This window comes from Pseudophryne corroboree, chromosome 5, assembly GCF_028390025.1.
Source record: "Pseudophryne corroboree isolate aPseCor3 chromosome 5, aPseCor3.hap2, whole genome shotgun sequence".
Classification (NCBI taxonomy): domain Eukaryota; kingdom Metazoa; phylum Chordata; class Amphibia; order Anura; family Myobatrachidae; genus Pseudophryne; species Pseudophryne corroboree.
Window position 1 is genome coordinate 240,368,444 of NC_086448.1, and position 26,789 is coordinate 240,395,232.

Sequence of the window (26,789 nt, forward strand, 5' to 3'; positions counted from 1 at the left end):
CCCACCCACTCCCGTTAGCCAATAACCGTGGCCTCTCCTCTACCCTGGTCACTGCGTCCCATGAGCAAATCCACAATTTTAGCAGCGCAGCCCCCCTTCACTGGAAGGTACACCCTCATTTTATTAGACTCCCCTCGACCTTGCAAAGCCTCAAACGACACTGAAAGCCAACCTGTTCATCAAAGCGTGCCCTTCCACATAACCTAGTCTCAATGCCACTCTCTGAACCACAAGTCTTATTATGCATTGGCTATCTCTGCCTCACTTACTTTCTGCCATCAAGCCGCATTCCGCTTGCTCGCACAGCATGTCACTTGTCTGTATTCCCCCACCCCCTAGATTGTAAGCTCCTTGGAGCAGGGCCCTCTATGTTTTTGCTCACTTACATATCAGCTGTAGTGTATACTGAGAATTGTGGTGCTAATTGTTACTTGTGCTTTTTTTTGTTTTTTTTGTTACTGTAATGTTAAGTTCTGTGTACCCTGTATTGTTCTAATGTGTGCCGTATGTACTGTGCTTCAGAACACTTGTAGTAATAATAATAATAATAATAATAATATTGTTCTATGCAGATAGCATACTGACAGAGATTAGCATTTAGAATAGATGCATATAGGTTTCATTTTGAGACTTTATTAGTTTATCAAATTTGCATATAATTTGATGCACTTACAATTATTTTTCATTTTGGTTTACAAATATAGCTACGCTCCTCTTTGCTGTGATGCAGCAGTGCAGCACGGTGCAACATGGCTTGTTGTATGGCATGCCGGGCTGCCACTATTCGCATCTGGCGATCACTCTCTTAATTTCTAATGGAATTAATTGAGCGATTGCCAGCTGCGAATAATCACAAACTGGCACTCCGTGCCACATTGCTGTAAGATGAGCATGGATACATCTGTATGTTGATATGGTTTGGACAGTCTTAATTTCTTCACTTAAGTTACTGAACATAAAGAAAACACCTTTATACTTACCATTGCGCTATATATTATTATTATTATTAATAATAATAATAATAATAATAATAAAATAATAATAATAATAATAAAAATAATAATAGCAACAATAACAAGGGCCCTCATTCCGAGTTGTTCGCTCGGTATTTTTCATCGCATCGCAGTGAAAATCCGCTTAGTGCGCATGCGCAATGTTCGCACTGCGACTGCGCCAAGTAACTTTACTATGAAGAAAGTATTTTTACTCACGGCTTTTTCTTCGCTCCGGCGATCGTAATGTGATTGACAGGAAATGGGTGTTACTGGGCGGAAACACGGCGTTTCAGGGGCGTGTGGCTGAAAACGCTACCGTTTCCGGAAAAAACGCAGGAGTGGCCGGAGAAACGGTGGGAGCGCCTGGGCGAACGCTGGGTGTGTTTGTGACGTCAACCAGGAACGACAAGCACTGAAATGATCGCACAGGCAGAGTAAGTCTGAAGCTACTCTGAAACTGCTAAGTAGTTAGTAATCGCAATATTGCGAATACATCGGTCGCAATTTTAAGAAGCTAAGATTCACTCCCAGTAGGCGGCGGCTTAGCGTGTGTAACTCAGCTAAATTCGCCTTGCGACCGATCAACTCGGAATGAGGGCCAATATTCTTTGAATTACATGTAAATGGCATCTACCATATTACATGAATTTTGGAATCCCCTAAATGTATCAATTGACAATCTTAATTTAATTAAGAATAAAATGCATTGCACACAAACCACATTCTATCCTGTGCTTTTAAATGATCAATCAGTGAAACACAGATGTTTCATTGTAGTTTGGATTAACAGCTGTGTTCAATTATGCTGGCGTCCAAAAATAGAAAAAGTTAAAACATTTTACAGGATAAAATGGTGGTATTAATGTCTCTGTAAGACACAAAAGTAAATGAACTAAAATTGTGTACACACGGTGAGATAAATCTGTATGATTTTGACTACATTGTCAAAATCTTAAGGAAAGTTAGTGCATATCTCAAGGTGTTAGGCAGCTTGCGATACTGATTCGATCCTGATGCGCACCCCGTGGTATTGTAAGGCTAGATAGACTGTGCAGGCAAGTCAATCTCGACTATCTAGTGTACTATCTAGTACAAAGTATAATCAAAATTGGCACTTAGTCAAAATCGTACATAGACAAAATCTCAAGCACAGATAGTCAACATCTGTGCTATCTGGGTTCTGGGGGACTTCAAGGGAAATCGCATAGTCGAAATTGGGCATAGCAATGATCTCACTGTGTGTACACACCTTAAGGTCACAATAAGATCTTAGGTCCTGATTCAAAGAAGTATGCAAAGTCAATGTTCCATGGAACTAAGCAATTATTAGCAGACTGCACATGTGCTGCTTTCCCATTGCGCATGCATAAAGGTGTCACTGCAAACCTACACACGATGAGTAGTCTATTGCAAAATGATTGACAGGGAGTGACCATTTGCATAGGCGTGTCATGGACGTTTTCAGGGCATGTATCTGACATCAGCTTCAAGCCTTAATATACACAAACATGGCACCTGCATGACTACTGCCAGGTACAGTCTGCGTACAGCATCCATAGGTCTAACCTTGAGCACGATGTTCCTTCTCCTTTCATATATGCTACATAGGTATATGCAATTGCAAATGAGCTGTGGTATCTCTGGGGGGCATATCTTTTCATTTCTGGGTGGCAGTTTCCCTTGCTGATATCTGCAGGTGCGTTGCAGAGAAAATCGCACTTGAAGCTGCATTATCATACTTCTCTGAATCAGGCACTTAGTGACGAGGGATGCAATCAATTTGCCGGCTATCAGGATCCTTGCGGTCAGGATCCTACGCCAGAATCCCGACAGCCGACAATGCTTAGACCCGGAATCACGGCGCACAGGTGCTAATCCCACTCGTGGGTGTCCCCGACACCCAAAGAGTGAGAATAGAACCTGTGGCAAGAGCAGCGAGCCACCAAGCCCTCAAGTGACTCTTAGTGCTCGCCCCACTGCCAGTATTCTGGCGAGCGGTATGCCGCTGATGGGATCTTGACAGCCGGCATCCTGTCTGCTGATAAGTAATATTATGTATTCCAGTGACAAGGCCTTTTTTATCCCACTGTAGCAACTCCATTGGCAATTTAGTGCTGTGAAAGCCCTTTAAGCAGTTAAAAGGTTAAAATTACTGACACTGGCACTCATCAACATTTTTTTAGGGTGACATAAATACCTATTCCTATTTCAAATAAAAACATACAAGTAATGACATTTTATTAAATACTAAAAGGTGCAAACAGCTTTGCCTGTGGTTTATCTGTCTCCCTCTTCTTCTACCTCTTTCTGACTCTTTCTCTGCCCCTTCTCTGTTGGTCTCTGATCCTGTGTCTGTCTCAGCCCCTGCTCCTTTCTGTCTCTGTCATAACATCGCTAGCTCTCTCCCTCTCTCTCCATCTCTCTCTCCTTGTTTGCGTGTGTGTGTGTGTGTGTGTGTGTGTGTGTGTGTGTGTGCGTGTGTGTCTGTGTCAGGATGTTCTGGGCTACTCTTTGTTCATATACTGCCACAAGTATCCCCGACTGTGTCTTGCTTTTTAGGCACTCTCCTGGCCCTTTATGTGCCACCTGCCACTTAGTTTTTTTTCTTGCCCGTGTGTTCCTTTCATGATACCTGCATTCTAGCAGTCCTTCATCTTATTGGATGTGGCCTATTAAAGATTAATAACTTATTGATGGATTTAAAAAGATTCCAATGAAATTCTATTCTTCAAAAATAATATATATTGACATCCAGCCCTTGAGTGATGCAGGCATGGTAAAAAGTATCAATCCAAAAGCACCTTGAGATTCCCACATTTATACTTATACTCAAATATTCATAAGCAAATGTGAGGCTTTCCATAAATTAGGTGGAGTTAAGCAATTAAACTGGAAAGGTCCAATTTTCAATTGTCCTGGGAAATGTCTCTCAAACTTGCAAGTACTTAAGTGGTCAATACTATACTCTTTTCCAGGTATGGGACATTATGAGAGCCTTGAAACTACTGAGTCACAAGTGTCTTTCAGTCTCACATTCTCTTTACTGAAATGTTCTAACACTTGTCTACAATCAGATAGCAACCTCCTGCCACACAGGGGATACGATTCTGCAATAGCTCAATAAACAGCATGAATAGAGAACAGCAAGCTAAGGGTGTGTACACACGGTGAGATCCCTGCTATGTTCGATTTTGACTATGCGATTTCCCTTGAACTCCCCCAGAGCCCAGATAGCACAGATAGGACAGATTTTGACTATCTGTGCTTGAGATTTTGTCTATGTACGATTTTGACTAAGTGGCAATTTTGACTATACTTTGTACTAGATAGTACACTAGATAGTCAAGATTGACTTGCCTGCACAGTCTATCTAGCCTTACGATACTGACCCCACGGGAGCGCGCATCGGATCGAATCTGTATCGCAAGCTGCCTAGCACCATGAGATATGCACTAACTTTTCATAAGATTTTGACTATATAGTCAAAATCTTACAGATTTATCTCACCGTGTGTACACACCCTTACACAGATGCTGTGTTCCATATACTGTGTATATATATATATATATATAGTGGAACGGCGTGCGGCACTCAGCCCAAATGACCACAGCAGAGAGTCAGGTATATGCAACAACGTTTCAATGCATCCGCATTGTTGTCAGGTTTATTAAGAATGACAAAACAAACATACCTTTTATCACTGTGCCACCCACGTGAAGAAGCATCGGCTTCCGGGAACGGGACCACGCACCCGACCGGCGGCCGTATCTGATGACATCATCAGAAACATTCAAAGTGCACACCCCCACCAGGTGATCAAGCTGCCATGGAAACAGATAAACAAATGCTCAATATGCAGAACGCAGAGCTATAAAGAGGCTATTACAGCCGCATAAATTTGCATAATATCATGAGGAGAAAAGGACTTAGTTGTTGGAATTAAAAATATACAACATGCAGCATGAAAGGGAAAAATATAGTATTATAAAAAGCAGGCATAATTAATAGACTCATTGAGACCTTTAGGAGTAATAACATCTAAACGTATGATCCAGCGTGTCTCACACTGCAGTAACTTGCGCTCCCGATCACCACCACGCTTGGAAGGTGGAATATGATCGATCATACGATATCTGAGACTATTTAAAGGATGTTTAAATTCAGAAAAGTGCCGTGCCACAGGCTGGTCACTTTTACCAGTTTCAAGAGCATGACGTATGGCCGACCGATGCGCCGTCATGCGCTCTTTGAAGTTACGCTCAGTTTTACCCACATAGCTTAGTCCACAGGGGCATAACAACTGGTAAACCACATAAGTGGAATTACATGTAAGTAAGTGGTGTATTTTAATCTTGTTACCCGTGTGTGGATGACAGAATGAATTACCTGCGATCAAAAATTGACAAGTAACACATGTACATCGAATGCAGCCAGTTTTTTTAAAAGCAAAAGTGGTTTTCATAAGAGGTGCCACATCTGTTTTCACCAGGAAATCAAGCAGATTGCGACCTCTTGAATAACAAGGCATGAGTCTATGTTGTTGTAAAGGGAGTGATGAATCAGACTCAACAATCGGCCATAATTTTTTTGAAATATGATTAATGGTAGGGGAAGCTGGATTAAATTTATTAACCCAAGGAATCCTGGGTCTATTAAGATCATTACGGGCACGATGGGAGTGCAGTAATGTATTTCTGTCAATCCTCAACACTCTCTCCTTAGTGGCTAGTAATTCCTTACGGGAGTAACCCCTACGTATAAACTTTTCTATCAACATATCAATCTGTGCCATTGAAGTCTCAATCTGGTTATTGATACGATGTATACGTATCATTTGTGAATAAGGGACACCTCTAATGAGGCTTTTAGGGTGACAACTCTGAGCTTGCAGAAAAGTATTACGATCAGTTGGTTTAGTATAAACCATGGTGTTGATCTGATTATCTTTAAGGGAGATAAGGACATCTAGAAACGCAATCTGTTCCTGATTAAATGTGTACGTAAATTTAATGGGGCATGTACCACCATTATGTAACTCGATAAGATTAATCAAGTCCATAACATCACCCCGCCAGATGATAAACAGGTCATCAATATAGCGTGTATATAGAATAATATTCTCCATAATAGCAGCATCACTAAAAAATAAGTCATGTTCAATGGCGAACATAACAATGTTCGCATATACCGGGGCTGCGCAAGACCCCATCGCGCAGCCCATGACCTGTAGGAAAAATTGATCATTATATAAAAAGAAATTTTTGGTAAGAATCAATTCAAACAATGTCAAGATTAGATCAATTAACTCCAAAGAAAAACAGTTACATTTGGTCAAAAATTTCCTCAATAATGCAAGACCAAAATCATGCGGGATGGAGGTGTACAAATTTACCACATCAATGGTGACAAGCCAACACCCCTCAGGTACACTAACATTAGCCAATTTTTGTAACAGAGTGGTGGTATCAAGCAGAAAAGTAGGTTCTGCTTGCACAAAAGGTTGCAATAAGGCGTCTAAATTGCAACCTTTTGTGCAAGCAGAACCTACTTTTCTGCTTGATACTAGGGATGTGCACTTGAAATATTTCGGGTTTTGTGTTATGGTTTTGGGTTCGGTTCCGCGGCCGTGTTTTGGGTTCGACCGCGTTTTGGCAAAACCTCACCGAATTTTTTTTGTCGGATTCGGGTGTGTTTTGGATTCGGTGTTTTTTTCAAAAAACCCTAAAAAACAGCTTAAATCATAGAATTTGGGGGTCATTTTGATCCCAAAGTATATTAACCTCAAAAACCATAATTTCCACTCATTTTCAGTCTATTCTGAATACCTCACACCTCACAATATTATTTTTAGTCCTAAAATTTGCACCAAGGTCGCTGGATGACTAAGCTAAGCAACCCTAGTGGCCGACACAAACACCTGGCCCATCTAGGAGTGGCACTGCAGTGTCACGCAGGATGGCCCTTCCAAAAAACACTCCCCAAACAGCACATGACGCAAAGAAGAAAAAAAGAGGCGCAATGAGGTAGCTGTGTGAGTAAGATAAGCGACCCTAGTGGCCGACACAAACACCTGGCCCATCTAGGAGTGGCACTGCAGTGTCACGCAGGATGGCCCTTCCAAAAAACACTCCCCAAACAGCACATGACGCAAAGAAGAAAAAAAGAGGCGCAATGAGGTAGCTGTGTGAGTAAGATAAGCGACCCTAGTGGCCGACACAAACACCTGGCCCATCTAGGAGTGGCACTGTAGTGTCACGCAGGATGGCCCTTCCAAAAAAACACTCCCCAAACAGCACATGACGCAAAGAAGAAAAAAAGAGGCGCAATGAGGTAGCTGTGTGAGTAAGCTAAGCGACCCTAGTGGCCGACACAAACACCTGGCCCATCTAGTAGTGGCACTGCAGTGTCACGCAGGATGGCCCTTCCAAAAAACACTCCCCAAACAGCACATGACGCAAAGAAGAAAAAAAGAGGCGCAATGAGGTAGCTGTGTGAGTAAGCTAAGCGACCCTAGTGGCCGACACAAACACCTGGCCCATCTAGGAGTGGCACTGCAGTGTCACGCAGGATGGCCCTTCCAAAAAACACTCCCCAAACAGCACATGACGCAAAGAAGAAAAAAAGAGGCGCAATGAGGTAGCTGTGTGAGTAAGCTAAGCGACCCTAGTGGCCGACACAAACACCTGGCCCATCTAGGAGTGGCACTGCAGTGTCACGCAGGATGGCCCTTCCAAAAAACACTCCCCAAACAGCACATGACGCAAAGAAGAAAATAAGAGGCGCAATGAGGTAGCTGTGTGAGTAAGATAAGCGACCCTAGTGGCCGACACAAACACCTGGCCCATCTAGGAGTGGCACTGCAGTGTCACGCAGGATGGCCCTTCCAAAAACACTCCCCAAACAGCACATGACGCAAAGAAAAATGAAAGAAAAAAGAGGTGCAAGATGGAATTGTCCTTGGGCCCTCCCACCCACCCTTATGTTGTATAAACAGGACATGCACACTTTAACCAACCCATCATTTCAGTGACAGGGTCTGCCACACGACTGAGACTGAAATGACGGGTTGGTTTGGACCCCCTCCGAAAAAGAAGCAATTAATCTCTCCTTGCACAAACTGGCTCTACAGAGGCAAGATGTCCACCTCATCATCATCCTCCGATATATATCACCGTGTACATCCCGCTCCTCACAGATTATCAATTCGTCCCCACTGGAATCCACCATATCAGCTCCCTGTGTACTTTGTGGAGGCAATTGCTGCTGGTCAATGTCTCCACGGAGGAATTGATTATAATTCATTTTAATGAACATCATCTTCTCCACATTTTCTGGAAGTAACCTTGTACGCCGATTACTGACAAGGTGAGCGGCGGCACTAAACACTCTTTCGGAGTACACACTTGTGGGAGGGCAACTTAGGTAGAATAAAGCCAGTTTGTGCAAGGGCCTCCAAATTGCCTCTTTTCCTGCCAGTATAAGTACGGACTGTCTGACGTGCCTACTTGGATGCGGTCACTCATATAATCCTCCACCATTCTTTCAATGGGGAGAGAATCATATGCAGTGACAGTAGACGACATGTCCGTAATCGTTGTCAGGTCCTTCAGTCCGGACCAGATGTCAGCATCAGCAGTCGCTCCAGACTGCCCTGCATCACCGCCAGCGGGTGGGCTCGGAATTCTGAGCCTTTTCCTCGCACCCCCAGTTGCGGGAGAATGTGAAGGAGGAGATGTTGACAGGTCGCGTCCCGCTTGACTTGACAATTTTGTCACCAGCAGGTCTTTGAACCCCAGCAGACTTGTGTCTGCCGGAAAGAGAGATCCAAGGTAGGTTTTAAATCTAGGATCGAGCACGGTGGCCAAAATGTAGTGCTCTGATTTCAACAGATTGACCACCCGTGAATCCTTGTTAAGCGAATTAAGGGCTCCATCCACAAGTCCCACATGCCTAGCGGAATCGCTCCCTTTTAGCTCCTCCTTCAATGCCTCTAGCTTCTTCTGCAAAAGCCTGATGAGGGGAATGACCTGACTCAGGCTGGCAGTGTCTGAACTGACTTCACGTGTGGCAAGTTCAAAAGGTTGCAGAACCTTGCACAACGTTGAAATCATTCTCCACTGCGCTTGAGACAGGTACATTCCACCTCCTATATCGTGCTCAATTGTATAGGCTTGAATGGCCTTATGCTGCTCCTCCAACCTCTAAAGCATATAGAGGGATGAATTCCACCTCGTTACCACTTCTTGCTTCAGATGATGGCAGGGCAGGTTCAGGCGTTTTTGGTGGTGCTCCAGTCTTCTGTACGTGGTGCCTGTATGCCGAAAGTGTCCAGCAATTCTTCTGGCCACCGACAGCATCTCTTGCACGCCCCTGTCGTTTTTTAAAAAATTCTGCACCACCAAATTCAAGGTATGTGCAAAACATGGGACGTGCTGGAATTTGCCCATATTTAATGCACACACAATATTGCTGGCGTTGTCCGATGCCACAAATACACAGGAGAGTCCAATTGGGGTAAGCCATTCCGCGATGATCTTCCTCAGTTGCCGTAAGAGGTTTTCAGCTGTGTGCGTATTCTGGAAACCGGTGATACAAAGCGTAGCCTGCCTAGGAAAGAGTTGGCGTTTGCGAGATGCTGCTACTGGTGCCGTCGCTGCTGTTCTTGCGGCGGGAGTCCATACATCTACCCAGTGGGCTGTCACAGTCATATAGTCCTGACCCTGCCCTGCTCCACTTGTCCACATGTCCGTGGTTAAGTGGACATTGGGTACAACTGCATTTTTTAGGACACTGGTGAGTCTTTTTCTGACGTCCGTGTACATTCTCGGTATCGCCTGCCTAGAGAAGTGGAACCTAGATGGTATTTGGTAACGGGGGCACACTACCTCAAGAAATTGTCTAGTTCCCTGTGAACTAACGGCGGATACCGGACGCACGTCTAACACCAACATAGTTGTCAAGGCCTCAGTTATCCGCTTTGCAACAGGATGACTGCTGTGATATTTCATCTTCCTCGCAAAGGACTGTTGGACAGTCAATTGCTTGGTGGAAGTAGTAAAAGTGGGCTTACGACTTCGTCTCTGGGATGACCATCGACTCCCAGCAGCAACAACAGCAGCGCCAGCAGCAGTAGGCGTTACACGCAAGGATGCATCTGAGGAATCCCAGGCAGGAGAGGACTCGTCAGAATTGCCAGTGACATGGCCTTCAGGACTATTGGCATTCCTGGGGAAGGAGGAAATTGACACTGAGGGAGTTGGTGGGGTGGTTTACGTGAGCTTGGTTACAAGAGGAAGGGATTTACTGGTCAGTGGACTGCTTCCGCTGTCGCCCAAAGTTTTTGAACTTGTCACTGACTTATTATGAATGCGCTGCAGGTGACGTATAAGGGAGGATGTTCCGAGGTGGTTAACGTCCTTACCCCTACTTATTACAGCTTGACAAAGGCAACACACGGCTTGACAAATGTTGTCCGCATTTCTGGTGAAATACTTCCACACCGAAGAGCTGATTTTTGGGGTATTTTCACCAGGCATGTCAACGGCCCTATTCCTCCCACGGACAACAGGTGTCTCCCCGGGTGCCTGACTTAAACAAACCACCTCACCATCAGAATCCTCCTTGTCAATTTCCTCCCCAGCGCCAGCAACACCCATATCCTCCTCATCCTGGTGTACTTCAACACTGACATCTTCAATCTGACTATCAGGAACTGGACTGCGGGTGCTCCTTCCAGCACTTGCAGGGGGCGTGCAAATGGTGGAAGGCGCATGCTCTTCACATCCAGTGTTGGGAAGGTCAGGCATCGCAACCGACCCAATTGGACTCTCCTTGTGGATTTGGGATTTCGAAGAACACACAGTTCTTTGCAGTGCTTTTGCCAGCTTGAGTCTTTTCAGTTTTCTAGCGAGAGGCTGAGTGCTTCCATCCTCATGTGAAGCTGAACCACTAGCCATGAACATAGGCCAGGGCCTCAGCCGTTCCTTGCCACTCCGTGTGGTAAATGGCATATTGGCAAGTTTACGCTTCTCCTCCGACAATTTTATTTTAGATTTTGGAGTCCTTTTTTTACTGATATTTGGTGTTTTGGATTTTACATGCTCTGTACTATGACATTGGGTCTGCCTTGGCAGACGACGTTGCTGGCATTTCATCGTCTCGGCCATGACTAGTGGCAGCAGCTTCAGCACGAGGTGGAAGTGGATCTTGATCTTTCCCTAATTTTGGAACCTCAACATTTTTGTTCTCCATATTCTAATAGGCACAACTAAAAGACACAGAGGTAGCTACAGCCGTGGACTACCGTACTGTGTCTGCTGCTAATATAGACTGGATGATAATGAGATGAAATCAATATATATTATATCACACTAGTACTGCAGCCGGACAGGTAGCTATATTTATTATGTAATGACTGATGACGGACCTGCTGGACACTGTCAGCTCAGCAGCACCGCAGACTGCTACAGTAAGCTACTATAGTAGTATGTATAAAGAAGAAAGAAAAAAAAAAAACCACGGGTAGGTGGTATACAATTATGGATGGACGAGCGACTGCCGACACAGAGGTAGCTACAGCCGTGGCCTACCGTACTGTGTCTGCTGCTAATATAGACTGGATGATAATGAGATGAAATCAATATATATTATATCACACTAGTACTGCAGCCGGACAGGTAGATATATTTATTATGTAATGACTGATGACGGACCTGCTGGACACTGTCAGCTCAGCAGCACCGCAGACTGCTACAGTAAGCTACTATAGTAGTATGTATAAAGAAGAAAGAAAAAAAAAAACCACGGGTAGGTGGTATACAATTATGGATGGACGAGCGACTGCCGACACAGAGGTAGCTACAGCCGTGGACTACCGTACTGTGTCTGCTGCTAATATAGACTGGATGATAATGAGATGAAATCAATATATATATATATAATATCACTAGTACTGCAGCCGGACAGGTAGATATATTTATTATGTAATGACTGATGACGGACCTGCTGGACACTGTCAGCTCAGCAGCACCGCAGACTGCTACAGTAAGCTACTATAGTAGTATGTATAAAGAAGAAAGAAAAAAAAAAAACCACGGGTAGGTGGTATACAATTATGGATGGACGAGCGACTGCCGACACAGAGGTAGCTACAGCCGTGGACTACCGTACTGTGTCTGCTGCTAATATAGACTGGATGATAATGAGATGAAATCAATATATATATATATAATATCACTAGTACTGCAGCCGGACAGGTATATATATTTATTATGTAATGACTGATGACGGACCTGCTGGACACTGTCAGCTCAGCAGCACCGCAGACTGCTACAGTAAGCTACTATAGTAGTATGTATAAAGAAGAAAGAAAAAGAAAAAACCACGGGTAGGTGGTATACAATATTATATATATATATTATATACAATATATATATATATATATATATATATATATATATTAAACTCACTGGTGGTGATTATTAAACTGTCACACTATCTATCACTTCAGCAAGTAACTACTAGTACTCCTCCTAATGCTCCCCAAAATTACTACTGTGTCTCTCTCTACTGTCTCACTCTCTTCTCTATAAACGGAGAGGACGCCAGCCACGTCCTCTCCCTATGAATCTCAATGCACGTGTGAAAATGGCGGCGACGCGCGGCTCCTTATATAGAATCCGAGTCTCGCGATAGAATCCGAGCCTCGCGAGAATCCGACAGCGGTATGATGACGTTCGGGCGCGCTCGGGTTAACCGAGCAAGGCGGGAAGATCCGAGTTGCTCGGCCCCGTGTAAAAAAAACTGAAGTTCGGGCGGGTTCGGTTTCCGAGGAACCGAACCCGCTCATCTCTACTTGATACCACCACTCTGTTACAAAAATTGGCTAATGTTAGTGTACCTGAGGGGTGTTGGCTTGTCACCATTGATGTGGTAAATTTGTACACCTCCATCCCGCATGATTTTGATCTTGCATTATTGAGGAAATTTTTGACCAAATGTAACTGTTTTTCTTTGGAGTTAATTGATCTAATCTTGACATTGTTTGAATTGATTCTTACCAAAAATTTCTTTTTATATAATGATCAATTTTTCCTACAGGTCATGGGCTGCGCGATGGGGTCTTGCGCAGCCCCGGTATATGCGAACATTGTTATGTTCGCCATTGAACATGACTTATTTTTTAGTGATGCTGCTATTATGGAGAATATTATTCTATATACACGCTATATTGATGACCTGTTTATCATCTGGCGGGGTGATGTTATGGACTTGATTAATCTTATCGAGTTACATAATGGTGGTACATGCCCCATTAAATTTACGTACACATTTAATCAGGAACAGATTGCGTTTCTAGATGTCCTTATCTCCCTTAAAGATAATCAGATCAACACCATGGTTTATACTAAACCAACTGATCGTAATACTTTTCTGCAAGCTCAGAGTTGTCACCCTAAAAGCCTCATTAGAGGTGTCCCTTATTCACAAATGATACGTATACATCGTATCAATAACCAGATTGAGACTTCAATGGCACAGATTGATATGTTGATAGAAAAATGTATACGTAGGGGTTACTCCCGTAAGGAATTACTAGCCACTAAGGAGAGAGTGTTGAGGATTGACAGAAATACATTACTGCACTCCCATCATGCCCGTAATGATCTTGATAGACCCAGGATTCCTTGGGTTAATAAATTTAATCCAGCTTCCCCTACCATTAATCATATTTCAAAAAAATTATGGCCGATTGTTGAGTCTGATTCATCACTCCCTTTACAACAACATAGACTCATGCCTTGTTATTCAAGAGGTCGCAATCTGCTTGATTTCCTGGTGAAAACAGATGTGGCACCTCTTATGAAAACCACTTTTGCTTTTAAAAAAACTGGCTGCATTCGATGTACATGTGTTACTTGTCAATTTTTGATCGCAGGTAATTCATTCTGTCATCCACACACGGGTAACAAGATTAAAATACACCACTTACTTACATGTAATTCCACTTATGTGGTTTACCAGTTGTTATGCCCCTGTGGACTAAGCTATGTGGGTAAAACTGAGCGTAAATTCAAAGAGCGCATGACGGCGCATCGGTCGGCCATACGTCATGCTCTTGAAACTGGTAAAAGTGACCAGCCTGTGGCACGGCACTTTTCTGAATTTAAACATCCTTTAAATAGTCTCAGATATCGTATGATCGATCATATTCCACCTTCCAAGCGTGGTGGTGATCGGGGGCGCAAGTTACTGCAGTGTGAGACACGCTGGATCATACGTTTAGATGTTATTACTCCTAAAGGTCTCAATGAGTCTATTAATTATGCCTGCTTTTTATAATATTATATTTTTCCCTTTCATGTTGCATGTTGTATATTTTTAATTCCATCAACTAAGTCCTTTTCTCCTCATGATATTATGCAAATTTATGCGGCTGTAATAGCCTCTTTATAGCTCTGCGTTCTGCATATTGAGCATTTGTTTATCTGTTTCCATGGCAGCTTGATCACCTGGTGGGGGTGTGCACTTTGAATGTTTCTGATGATGTCATCAGATACGGCCGCCGGTCGGGTGCGTGGTCCCGTTCCCGGAAGCCGATGCTTCTTCACGTGGGTGGCACAGTGATAAAAGGTATGTTTGTTTTGTCATTCTTAATAAACCTGACGACAATGAGGATGCATTGAAACGTTGTTGCATATACCTGACTCTCTGCTGTGGTCATTTGGGCTGAGTGCCGCACGCCGTTCCACTACATCTCATTCTACATGTGAGGGCACCGGCCGCAGTTACTTTTGTTATTTGGAGTGCCAGACTCCCTTTCGTATATATATATATATATATATATATATATATATATATGAAAAAAACAAATGAAAACAGGCGCCTCCTAGTGTAATATTATCAAATCTTAGGTACCCTTCACCAATAGCCACACTCTAGTGAATTGAAGGAGTACCGTATTTGGTGGAATTCCGACCACTTGATGATAAGTTATATATCACTCTGTCACGAATCTGTTATCCCACTTGGTGTAAGTATCGTCTAGACAGTACTAAGGGGGAGATGTACCAGACGGTACTCCTTCAATTCACTAGACTAGAGTGTGGCTATTGGTGAAGGGTACCTAAGATTTGATAATATTACACTAGGAGGTGCCTGTTTTAAAAAAAAAAAATTTCTAAAGAAATTTGGAGGTACTGTCTGAACAACATACCTATTGTAAAAAAGGCTGCAACCCCTAAAATGGAAAGGGGGAGTGTTTTCAAGAAATTTAACATTTATGATACACCCAAAGGGACTATCCCTGTACAAAGTAAGTAGTAGCGCCCACTGTCACCCTTCCCAGATATATATATATATATATATAGGCAGACAATGGGAAGCAGGCAGCGGCACTCAGAGACTGACTCCAACGAAATTTTAAAGTGCAAAAATATTTAATCCATAAAAAACAGCACAAAGGTGACCACAAAGGTGACCAACGTTTCGGGGCGCTGACGCCCCTTTGTCAAGGTGATACAGTGCATGCAAAATTAACGTACCTTTAAATAAACCAGAAGACCCGCGAACGGGACACACGCTACGGAAGGGAGGTGAGGACGGGCATCGCTCCGTGTACTTCCGGGTGTGGTGACATCAGCACGCTCCTACGCAGGGGTCCGTCACTTCCTGGATACCCGCAGTTGACTCGGTTGCTAGGGAGACCGGCGCTGTGGTAACCAAGGGAGGGATAGGCGTAGTTGCAGCTGTCAAAAAAACATGTGAACTTAAACAGTGAAAGAAATATGAACTTGGCAAAAGTGTATAACATCTAAAGTAAGCTTAAAATTAAGTTTAAAAGTACATGAGCAAAGAAATACATGATTGGCAGACATATGCTGTGAGGTAACCAGTAAAGAAAGAATGCTTAAAGTTACTGTGTTCTTTTGCAGCTGTAACTAGGAAACGAATTTCCTGTGGATTCATTGATAGCTGCAGAACAATTAATTAAAGTTACATACTTATGGATCTTGGTGGCATAGGTCCAACCTCTAATTTTGGAATACACTCCAGGTTATTTTGTCATTAAGACCTTTGGGTCTGATGGTATCGAGCGTATAGATCCACCGAGCTTCAAGACGTAGGAGCTGTCCCCCACGGTTACCCCCTCGTAATGATTTGGGGATGTGATCAATGATCTGGAAATTAAGGTCATGAAGTGAATGTTGACATTCGGCATAATGTTTGGCGACCGGTTGGTCCGCAGACTTTCCCGAGATAGCATACTTGATGGCAGATCTATGCATGGCAAAACGCTCTCGTGCGGTACGGACAGTCTTACCCACGTATTGTAGCTTGCAGGGACATGTTATTAAATATACAATGTGGGTGGTGGTGCAAGTAATAACATGCTTGATGTTAAATGATTTTCCTGTGGTGGTAGATATAAAAGATGGACCGGGTTGGATATTAGTACATGTCTTGCACCCAAGACACCTGTAACACCCTGGGGGTTTGGTCATAAAGTTGGTGGCGGGTTGTTCCCCAAAACCCGTTATGTCGGAATGCACCACATAGTCCTTTATGCTTCTACTTTTCTTGAAGCATGTGAGAGGTCTTTTCTTCTTGAATACAGGTAACTTTTTGTCAGTGGAAATAATGGGCCACATTGCTTTTAAGGCACGTGGTATCACAGGGCTGGCAGTGGTGTACTTTGTGACTAATGGTACCAGATCCTTTTGTTTCTTAGGTTTTTGCTGTAATAGTTCTTGTCGTGGGATGGCTGCCACATCTACTTTGTGTTTCAAAAGTTGGTTGGCATCGTACCCTCTGGCGGTAAATCGATCCACTACTGTAGACAGAGCCTGCTCCAAATTAGACGGATCGCTGGTTATTCTTGCAGCTCTTATTAATTGTGACCTTGGTAGACCTTTCTTCAAGGCTCTTGGATGATGGCTATTGGCTCGCAGTAGGGTGTTTTTATCGGTGGGCTTACAAGCCCACCGATAAAAACACCCTACTGCGAGCCAATAGCCATCATCCAAGAGCCTTGAAGAAAGGTCTACCAAGGTCACAATTAATAAGAGCTGCAAGAATAACCAGCGATCCGTCTAATTTGGAGCAGGCTCTGTCTACAGTAGTGGATCGATTTACCGCCAGAGGGTACGATGCCAACCAACTTATGAAACACAAAGTAGATGTGGCAGCCATCCCACGACAAGAACTATTACAGCAAAAACCTAAGAAACAAAAGGATCTGGTACCATTAGTCACAAAGTACACCACTGCCAGCCCTGTGATACCACGTGCCTTAAAAGCAATGTGGCCCATTATTTCCACTGACAAAAAGTTACCTGTATTCAAGAAGAAAAGACCTCTCACATGCTTCAAGAAAAGTAGAAGCATAAAGGACTATGTGGTGCATTCCGACATAACGGGTTTTGGGGAACAACCCGCCACCAACTTTATGACCAAACCCCCAGGGTGTTACAGGTGTCTTGGGTGCAAGACATGTACTAATATCCAACCCGGTCCATCTTTTATATCTACCACCACAGGAAAATCCTTTAACATCAAGCATGTTATTACTTGCACCACCACCCACATTGTATATTTAATAACATGTCCCTGCAAGCTACAATACGTGGGTAAGACTGTCCGTACCGCACGAGAGCGTTTTGCCATGCATAGATCTGCCATCAAGTATGCTATCTCGGGAAAGTCTGCGGACCAACCGGTCGCCAAACATTATGCCGAATGTCAACATTCACTTCATGACCTTAATTTCCAGATCATTGATCACATCCCCAAATCATTACGAGGGGGTAACCGTGGGGGACAGCTCCTACGTCTTGAAGCTCGGTGGATCTATACGCTCGATACCATCAGACCCAAAGGTCTTAATGACAAAATAACCTGGAGTGTATTCCAAAATTAGAGGTTAGACCTATGCCACCAAGATCCATAAGTATGTAACTTTAATTAATTGTTCTGCAGCTATCAATGAATCCACAGGAAATTCGTTTCCTAGTTACAGCTGCAAAAGAACACAGTAACTTTAAGCATTCTTTCTTTACTGGTTACCTCACAGCATATGTCTGCCAATCATGTATTTCTTTGCTCATGTACTTTTAAACTTAATTTTAAGCTTACTTTAGATGTTATACACTTTTGCCAAGTTCATATTTCTTTCACTGTTTAAGTTCACATGTTTTTTTGACAGCTGCAACTACGCCTATCCCTCCCTTGGTTACCACAGCGCCGGTCTCCCTAGCAACCGAGTCAACTGCGGGTATCCAGGAAGTGACGGACCCCTGCGTAGGAGCGTGCTGATGTCACCACACCCGGAAGTACACGGAGCGATGCCCGTCCTCACCTCCCTTCCGTAGCGTGTGTCCCGTTCGCGGGTCTTCTGGTTTATTTAAAGGTACGTTAATTTTGCATGCACTGTATCACCTTGACAAAGGGGCGTCAGCGCCCCGAAACGTTGGTCACCTTTGTGGTCACCTTTGTGCTGTTTTTTATGGATTAAATATTTTTGCACTTTAAAATTTCGTTGGAGTCAGTCTCTGAGTGCCGCTGCCTGCTTCCCATTGTCTGCCTATTCCTATTATACCAGAGGGCACCGGAGCAACATCTTTGGGGTGAGTGCCAGTTCTGTCTTGAAATTTATATATATATATATATATATATAAAAAAGTGGAGACGGACAGCACACCTGTGTAAGTAGTCAATACTCCTGCCTCCTTTACATTTATTTACTGAGTGCCGTGGACATTTTCTTTGGATACATATATATATATATTTAAGCAGGAAGTATCGGCGGCACTCAGACAGACTGGTGAGATAATGCAAGGTAAGTTAAAGGAAGCACTGTAACCCCAAGTTTTCATTAAGGCCACCAGGGGACAGTGTTCCCAATTTAAAGATCCACCGTGACTGTCATTGCAAAAGTAGCCTATCCCTATTTCCACCCCTCAAAGTAACAGGAGTATGGTCAATAAGGATGGCTCTAATGCTAGCCACCCCATGCTTCACCAACAGGCAGTGGCGAGCAAATGGCTGGTCACTGGACCCTTTTTCAAACGCCTTTTTAATTGCACTTCTGTGGAGCGCCATCCTTTCCCTAAATTGTCGTATGGTCTTGCCCACATAAGCCCACATGATTTCCATCACCTCTGGTGAGCTAGTTAATTGATAAGAAAGGTGTTTTACCACAGGTGATGGCAATCATACATTACCAGGAAAGTCCAGGAGCAGAGCATTTTCTCCCTCATGGAGAGGGTCAGGTAGGCAAGTATGCTTTACTTGTTGATTATGGCAAGTAGCAGCAATCAATGATTGACTTCTATATGATAAATGTATACAATTTGGTCTTGGTGTAAGTATGAAAACCAAATATCAAATGCCGAACACAATGGTCAGTCAATGATGCAGTAAATTGCATGTAAAACAGGGGAGGGGGGGGGGGCATTGTTAATGCAGGTTAAAATCGGGAGAGCAATAAATCTCCAGAAACTATTTACATATTGTATACCCACACCTCCCGACATGAGCCTCTCCAGAAGGGACAGAATGCTCTGCTCCTTGACTACCTTCTTAATTATGATTGCCATCACCTGTGCTGAAACTCCTTTCTAATCTATTCACCTGTTCAAAACAGGTGATGGCAATCACATATTAAGAGAAAAGTCTAGAAGCAGAGCATTGTGTCCCTCCTGGAGAGGGTCACGTTGGGAGGTGTGTATACCTGATATTTTACGGAAAAAGGTTATAGGTTACTAATACTGTAAGTACAATTGTGTTCCATAGTTATTGGAAACAGAATAGAAATGCCAAATTATGGCTGTGACTATCCATTGCTAAAAAATATAATAGAATGAGCCATTGCAAATGCTACAGTTCAGTAATTGGATTTGATTAGCGGCAAGTTGAAACTGCCATTTCTTGTGCTGGGCAGTACTGTGTGATGAGAATCACCTGTGGGATTGTTAGTGTTCTCTATACAGAATGACTAATTTTAGTGTGAATAGCTTCCTATCTAACACCTAATGAGAACATGTCGTTAACCATTGATAGCATAGATAAATAATTTATATCACAAGATATTATAATGAGCAGATTTGTTCCATGGCAATACTACATTTGAGTATCAGGTTGGTTGACGGAGTGCACTCAGTGTGATAGCCTGTTAGCTTGTTATCCAGTGCTAGCGTGAGCGGCTCCCTATTTAAACTATGGAGAACAAACTAGTAACAGTTTCAATAGATGCATTATGGATAGGGTCTACTATGGTATGGCGATGCTCGTGACCCCGGCGCCCAGGATCCCAACCGACGGTATACCAGAATCGGGGCAAGTGCAAAAGAGCCTCTTGCGGGCATGGTGGGGTGCTACGTGCGCCACACTATTTATTCTCCCTCCAGGGGTGTCGTGGACACCCCAAGAGGGAAAATATTTGTCGGTATGCCGGTTGTCGGGATTCAGGCGCCGGTATGATGAGCGCCGGGATCCCGACAGCCGGCGTATCAAGTGTCACCCTTATGGAAAGGCACATGGCCTGTCCATAGACGCCCTGCTTTCTGCTCACATTGCTTGTTCTCTGACATCATGCACCCTGCTACAACACTGATATCAGTTGCCTCTTTTTACAGCTTTCATATGTAGAACTACTCTGATTATTGTAGTAGTAATCATCACTATTACTATTATTATTATTATTATTATTATTATTATTATTATATTATGGGAGAATGGTGCCTTCATTTTTGCTTTAGTTGTCCCCACTTTTGGATGCAAATGAGAATTGCAGATTTATAGGGATATATATCTGACAGTGCCTTATTCAGAGTTGGACGCAGATCGCTGCACACACAGCCAGATGTGCATCTATTTCCTCACTTGCTGGGGAACACCCAGCATAGGACAAGGCTGCCCATCATGTGTGAGGCCGCCTCCCGATGCATCTGCAATTAGATTGCAGATGCATCGGAACTAAGGTTGACCTCTGGCAGCACAGCACAGCTGCATTTTCAGGCGGCTGCCCGACATTTTTTTAATCGGAGCAGCTGTGTGTGACATCATGTAGCCACCCCAAAAATGGTCCCAGTTTGCCCCTGTTCAACCACCCCTCCAATGCTGCGCCTCCATCCCACAAACATCTGCCACTGTCAATCACATTGGGGATGTGACCGCAATGTATGTGCCAGCGCATGCTACTGCGCTGCAAACCTCATTAGCAGCCAGGTCTGAATGACCCTCTTAGTATATTAGAAAACTATGCACATGCTGTACCTATGCCAACATTGTTCAAGGAACAGTGGAGGTAATTCTGAGTTGATCGCGGCAGCAAATTTGTTAGCAGTTGGGCAAAACCATGGGCCCTGCAGGGGAGGCAGATATAACATGTGCAGAGAGAGTTAGATTTAGGTGGGGTGTATTCAAACTTAAATCTAAATTGCAGTGTAACAATAAAGCAGCCAGTATTTACCCTGCACAGAAACAAAATAACCCACCCAAATCTATCTCTCTCTGCAAATGTTATATCTGCTCCCCCTGCAGTGCACATGGTTTTGCCCAATTGCTACCAAACTTGCTGCTGCGATCAACTCAGAATTACCCCCTGTATACAAATGTTATTCTTTTTCTTTTACGTTTCTAATTTTCTAGTGCTTTTACAGCCAAGTATATTAAGTTTATGAACAGCCTGACATAATGATACTATAAGTCCATAGCTAAATATTCAAAAAGCGCCTTAATAAATCTGCCCACACTTTGCATACAATAACATATATAAACACCAAGCGTATCTGGAAGAAAAGTTAATAACCTGAATATGAAAATCCTAAGGGTACAAAAAAAACCACATTAACCACTGAACCTTCCTCATTATTGCTTGTGAAATAGAGTAATCGCTGAGGATTATGGTTTTGTTCAGCATCCAGAGGTTTCTCTACTACAAGATGAAGTTTGTTCTGGCATGTCTTATTTGTGATAAATTATTAAAGATATACACATTCACTTGAACTCATAAATTTTCTCAAAGCTTATAAATGACTGGATATTTATTTGATTTCCAAGTGGTCTTGAATTTAAATCTGTAATATTAAAAAAGGAAAAAAGTAAGTCTTTGCAGTTGGCTTTAAAGTAAAGAACTGTATTTGAAATCAATATCATTTAGTTATTACTGTCTGTAATATCATGCATTTATAAAACAGCAGGAATATTGTCTACCTCTGTATCACTACAGCACTTTTTGGAAGACTGAAAAGAACTAAAAGAAAACTCCAGAGGATTAATTGCAATAAGTGAAATATAATAAAAATGAACCACTGGTGAAAAGATTAGAGATTGTCACAGAACAGTCTCTGCTGTATTTTTCAGATTTGAAGAGCCTAAAATAGGTATGATCTTGTCACAATCTGTTGCAGTCCCACTCTGCTACCATTGGTGCAGCTCTTTCCTGTGGTGCTTTTCCAGCATATTCCAGCCAATCTAGTTTCATGGGCTGTCTGTGATCCTGTGAGTTTGGAATGATTGCCTGATTCACAGCTGTGGGCTGCACCTGTGACCCTTTGATTTAGGCCTGTGCCCCGGTGGTTTCCTGGCCAGATCATGGAGTAAGATTCCTGCTGTTGTTCCTGTGTCAAGACTTCTCGTGTCAGTTTCCTGAAATCTCTGGCTACCTCCTCATCCTGCTGGATCTGCTCCTAGGATTACTGGCCTCTCTGTTTTGCTCATTCAGTGCTTTCCTAAACACCTGCTTGCCATTGTTTTTCATCATTCATCTCTCAGTGTTTTCCCAAATACCTGCACAGCAGTACTCTGCAGCATTCATAGTCCTATAACTTCCTGTTTATCAGCATCAACCAGTGCATTCCAGATAATTGTTAATACTGTATTTTCATTCTTGACTATCAGCATTCACCAGTGTACCCCAGACTTTGTCATTATTTTAATTTCTGTTTACCTGCATTCATCAGTGCATTCCTGGACATTATTTGAATTCCTGATTAACTGTAGGCTGTTAACTCATGTCATCAGCCTACTCACACTGGCTATTCTGTTCCGTATCTCATATGTGGAAAAAATCTCATTTGCTTTACTACTACTGTGGTACTGTTACTCCTTATAGCACACACACACAAGGGGATTTTCTTAGTGAACCGGGACAGATTTGGACTGATCTGGATGTGATTTGGATGGATGTGGGCATGATTTAATTGATTTAAAGTTGTTGTGAGATTTGGAAAATTACTCACTTAATTCATAATAGCAACCACAATCATGATATATGATGCAGCAAGCAGAGGTTTGGAACATTCCTAACATAACACTGCTGTTACAGGAACAGTGAAGAGCTTGGTGACAGACTGGCTTAAATGGATAAATCATTTTCCTGTGAACAAGAAGAAACTAAATACTGTTTTTCTAATATGAATTAGTATCTCGTATCAAATAATGCCAAGAGACTCAATATTCCAGAGAACATGTTTCTGGCTCTCCATGAACTTCATACTGGATGGGCTATTGCATTCCTACAAGACACATACTGCATTTAATACGCGTTGGGTATATGATCGGCCAGGATCCCGGTGGTCAGAATACCGACGTCGGGATCCCGGGCCACCAGAATGCCATCAGGGAGGCAAGCACAATGAAGTCCCTTGCGGGTTTGTTGTGCTCACCACAGGTTCTGTTCATACTCTATGGGTGTTGTGGACACCCACGAGTGGGAATAGCCCTAGCACACTAGATTTGGGAACAAAGCCACAGTCTACTCTGCTGCCAGAGTGGACGAGGACAGCACAGAGCATGCATACAGGTCCTTTCCTCCCTTAAACTTCTCCAGACCATATACTTTCAGAATAGTGATTATCCCTATTGCTACTTTTCAAATAACATGGAGGGTAAAACACTAGGAGTAGCCATTTTGTTTTCCCAACACCTCCCTCTTGCTGATGTTAGCAGGTGCCAGTTGGTAGAAGGGAGGGCCCTGTTACTTATATATGTAAAATGTATTATTATTATTATTATTATTATTATTATTCTTTATTTATATGGCGCCACAAGGGTTCCGTAGTGCCCAATTACAGACTACATAAACAAATAATCAAAACAGGAAAACAGCAACTTACAGTTGAAGACAATATAGGACAAGTACAGGGTAAATAAACATAGTTATATCAGCAGATGACACTGAAATAAGTATCAGGTGGCAGAGGACTGCTGGAGTTGATGCAGTTGAAGATTATTAAAGTAAGTATAAAGTATTTTATAAGCAATCCTTTATGTTTGTCAGCCAGTCTTTCTTTTGAAGGTGTTGCAACTTGCTTAACTCTTTATTAAAGGTTTGCCTATTTATGGTGGTGATCTTAATTGGACTTTTGTAGCCAAAAATGGACACGTCAAGCAAAATGAATTGACACTCAGCACAGCTTAGTCGTAGAGTAAGGCAATATTTGCATGATCACCAGTTTGTTGAAATGTAGAATATACCACACCTCAGAACGTGACTTCAACTCCCACCACAACAAAGAGTACACCAGGATAGATCACCTTTTCTTTACCCCACAGACTCATCCATTTGCCTCTTGGTCTGGTATCTCCCCAAAATCATGGTCAGACCATGCTCCTGTACCGGTACACTGGAACATTAAATAATCTAGCCAGAAATCTACATTTTATTCTTGGAGACTTAATGACCTTCTTTTTTAGGACCCCTATTGTAAATAACAGCTTGAGACAGCCGTAGATGACTACAGCACCATTAATGATATGTCTGAAACCTCTAAGGTCAATACTGTATCTGGGAGGGACATAAGTGTGTTATTCTGTGGCAAACTTATGTAGCTTGAGTCCTATATTAAGAAGCAAAATTAGGCTAGAAGAAAATGTTCTGCTCAAAAATAAATAGGGCTTTCAAAGAGTTGCATACATCTTCCCTGTCCAACACTCTCCAAACACTTACAGTGGCTCGCTTGGACATTAACGAACTTATGTCTGACAGATTAAGTGGGAGATGTACTAAGCAGTGAAAAGAGTAGAGAAGTAAGCCAGTGGAGAAGTAGCCCATGGCAACCAATCAGCTGCTCTGTATAATTTTATAGTATGCAAATTTTAGTGCTGATTGATTGCCATGGGCTACTTCTCCCTTAGCTCTTCTTCACCCTTTTCACTGCTTAGTACATATCCCCCTAAAATTATATGTCTGCAAGTGTTGCAATCATTACTTCCAGTGGGGCAATACGCCCTGTAAATTACGTGCTACTGTCCTTTATTTTCAAATGCTGCAGCTTTCATCCTGACAATCAATACTGCTGTGGGGAAGTTTTGGAACACTACCCCAGATATTGCTGCAACCTTCTGCTCTAAATTATGCATTTTACAGTAGTCAGCATTCAGTAGACCTGCTACTTAACCTCAGCTAGGTAACTTTGGATTCTGAGCTGTTTGAGTTTTGAACACTTTCACATGATAATAAAATTATGTTTGACCAGCCCTTTAGGCCTGCAGAGCTAGTGTGAGCGATTAACGTGAGCCCTGATGGCAAAATCCTGGCTTTGACATCTTCACAATGGTTTACTACAAATCCTTCTCAGAAAAGATCTCCCCTCTATTGCTTCAAGCATTTAGGGCCTGATTCTGATTTTTAGGTAAAATTTGTGTCTGGAACAATCCATGGGGGATATTCAGAGATGGACGCTGATCTTGCTTCCGCAGCAAGATCTGTGTCCATCTACTCACATGCTGCTGTGATGCCGCCCAATGATGCGTTTGCAATTTAATTGTGAATGCATCGATTAGAAGGTGAGCCCGGCTGTGTTGGCAGGTAGTCCGGTGAAAAAAAATGTTTGCTTGGAGTGGCTGCGTGTGATGTCAAGCAGCCACCATGAAAATGGTCCAGACATGCCTGCATTGCTGGGACCATGCCCACCAAATGCAGCATTGACTCCCTCTATGGCCACTGCTGTAAATCACCTTGCGATCGCATCCTTACAGGATGGAACCACATAGTGAAGGTTCGTGCACATGCCCTATGACCAGTACACATGTGCAGACCCAGTGGATGCGGCCGCTGCATGCGAACGCCTCTACATTATGTACTGGACATGTAAACCTATTTGCAAAACTTATGTCCAGTCACCTTAAAACCCTACTGTTTCACATCATTCACTGAGATTAAGTGAATTTTGGCCTAAAAACATAAGGTATGCAATAAAAATATAAATTGATGATGTAAATAAGTAAAGTAAATTGATATAACAAATTGATATAGAACGGGTTGGGTTCGGGTGACCGGCGTTTGGGATCAGGCCGGTCACCATACCAACGACGGAATCATCAAAAGCTTTAGATTGCCGGCGGGTGTGGGGAATTTGTGTGATCGCAAAGAAATCGCTTGCAGGCTCGCTGCGCTCACCACCCAGTGGGCTCGTTGGCTCGCTGCGCTCACCACAGGTTCTGTTACCACTCTGTGGGTGTCTTGGACACCATCTAGTGGGAACAATCCCTGTCAGTCGGCATGCCGACCGTCGGGCTGTTAATCGGCGGTCATATAACTACATCCCATATAGATATATTTTACAGAATAGCTGCCAAATTTCCCAATGAGTATAAAACTATGCCCTGAACCATCCAAAGTACATACTCTACAGTACCAAAGAACTTCTGATTGTGTGCTGAACTGTCTTGACAAAATTGGGACTTTTGGCAGGCATGCAATGCTAAATGATTATAAAGTCTCTTCTCCCTGTTGTGAGCATTAGTGAGCACACATCACAGCAGCTTTCCAATACTCTGGGAAAATTCTAG